Raw genomic sequence first — 2,500 nt, 5'->3', positions numbered from 1 at the left:
GTGACAAAGGCCGCCACTTCTGACAAGCGAGTGGCCAGAATGCTGGACAACGCCATCCAACACTTCACCCGCAACATCCACTTCCTTCACCCTGACTTCCCACAAATCGAGAAGCAGCCATTAACACCAGAGAATTATGAGAACACAAGGCACCGGCCAGAAGGTACAAAATGCTTCTAATAAGCGATATTATACAGCACAATAATTTTCTCACCGCCTCTGATCGCAAAGATGATTAGGATTTAGGTACCTGAGGATCAGTACTTCCATGAGTGAGGATTTACTCTGAAAGTACTGTTTACCCTGTGAACCTGTTCTCTATCTAATTGGTCCCTGGTTCTCGGTAGCTCCGTGGTATCTCTGTGATCCCCGAGATAGGCGGCCCTGCTCATAACGCTGCTGGCTGGCAGTGGGCCGAAAAGGAGGGCAAAGGCAAGCTTGCTCTCTGCACAGACTCAGTAAGAAGCCATTTTTGTCCTGTTAGTTATGTGGGCATTTATTTGCATGTGGTGGGTATACTATGGCGCCTATGACGCTAAAAGGATTTACTATCCTAAGGACGTTAGAGCTATCGTCGAATATACCAATGACACTCTCTTGCGGGACTCTTCTTGCTGATCTTCCAGGTTAGATAAACTGTTTTCCACCCGCACTCTAAACTTACTATCAGCAAGAAAGCATTGTGTGAAAGTAGATAATGCTCCTCTTAAGCCAGTGTCATACGGCTTCATGAGCATGCCAAGTAAGCTTTTTCAAAGTCAAAGAAGACTGCTAGCATGTGACATCACGGTGTGAAGGAATTTTGTATAGCAGTCCCCATCCTCACAAATGCATCTGTGGTCGATCTCAATTTTCTAAACCTATATATATGGGGTTAGCAAGTTTTCCTTTCTAGCAGCCATATCAACCTGAAGTTTACCATTTTCACCATCAGCTTGCAGATGCAGCTGGTGAGAGAACCTGGTATGGAAGCAGGTTTAGGGACGGGAATGATTATAGCTTCTTTCCCTGTGGATGATATTGTGCCCTCCCCAAAGATCCTATTGAATAATCTTACGGCAGAATTGCTGAGCAGATTTCATCTTGCGCAAAAATGGCAAGTTGCATGGAAGTTCTGCTTTAGTCCTGTTCAGCCCGAATAGTGGAGAATTGGGCAATTAAAAAATATCCTTAAATGATGTTAATTGGGAATCATTGACAAAGAAAAGAAATATAAATGAAGATGACAATATATTTATAAATAAGTTCATTGAGCTATAGGTACAAGGTGCTACGAAAATATGCAAAAGGGCCAGATAACATGCGGAAATATTTTTAAGACCATAGACGCACTTTAACTTGCATGATAAATCGTGCTAAAGATAATTGCTATAAAAGCAAGTTTAATGAGTATGCAAGTAATGTTGGAAAAAAAACTTAGCATTACATTAATGATATACTGAATCGTAATGCAAAAGGTCAAGCTGCTCTATCCATCATGCTCAACAATGAAATAACTTCTAATCCTGAAGCGTTTGCAGAAATATTCAATAGATATTTTAATAGGCTGGGAGCCAATCTAAAAAGTCAAATTTCATGCGTCCAAACTAAGTTCCAGCAATTCCTCCTTGAAAGCACTAAATGTTCATTAAGATTATCCCAAGGATCTGAAAATGAACTGAAGGACGTCATTAGTAACCTTAGATAATCAGCAAGTGGACATGATGATATCCCATTAACCGTTGTGAAAGAATGTGCACAAAAAATCATCTTCGTAACATGCATCATCACCAGATCTTTCAGTTCAGGTGGTTTTCCCAGTCATTTGCAGATAGCAAAAGTGATTCCTATCTATAGAAAAGGCAATCCCTCAGAATTACAGACCCCTTTCATTGTTAACAATGATCAATGAAATCTTTGAAAAGATAGTCTGGATAAGAAACAGAATCAAATAACAGATGTTCTTGATCTGTCCAAGGCGTTTGATACCATATCATGTGATATAATTTTGCAAAAAATTGGTGTATGGTATTCCAACATTAGCATGGTTCCAGAGTTACTTTAGCAACCGTAAACATGTATATCATCAAACTGTATTTCACAATGTAAGAATATTAGAGATGAGGTCCCGCAGGGTTCAGTACTTGGTCCTGTACTGTTCTTGCTTTACATCAATGACCTTGCTTCCAATCTTCTCATAAGTTCAACTTTCTGCTTTTTGCAGACGATACTAATATATATGTCTAGCTAAAACCTCCCTGAACTTGTCATGTAGAGGATCCAAATATGGAATTCCATAAATGATGTAATAAGGCAGTCTTCACCTGTGTATCACTTCAAAGGTGCAATGAAATAAGAACTGGTCAAAGTCCACTACTGTATTTCCTTCCTAGTAGCTAAGCAATACTGTGTTAACCTTGTCATCATTGTGTATAACACACGTGTGATATAGTGTAAATGTAGGACATCTATGTGATATACAGGATCTGAATGTGATATAGCTATGTGTTAATGCAAATTT

The sequence above is a fragment of the Penaeus monodon genome, chromosome 5, assembly GCF_015228065.2.
Source record: "Penaeus monodon isolate SGIC_2016 chromosome 5, NSTDA_Pmon_1, whole genome shotgun sequence".
Lineage (NCBI taxonomy): Eukaryota > Metazoa > Arthropoda > Malacostraca > Decapoda > Penaeidae > Penaeus > Penaeus monodon.
Note: the sequence above shows the minus strand (reverse complement) of the source record.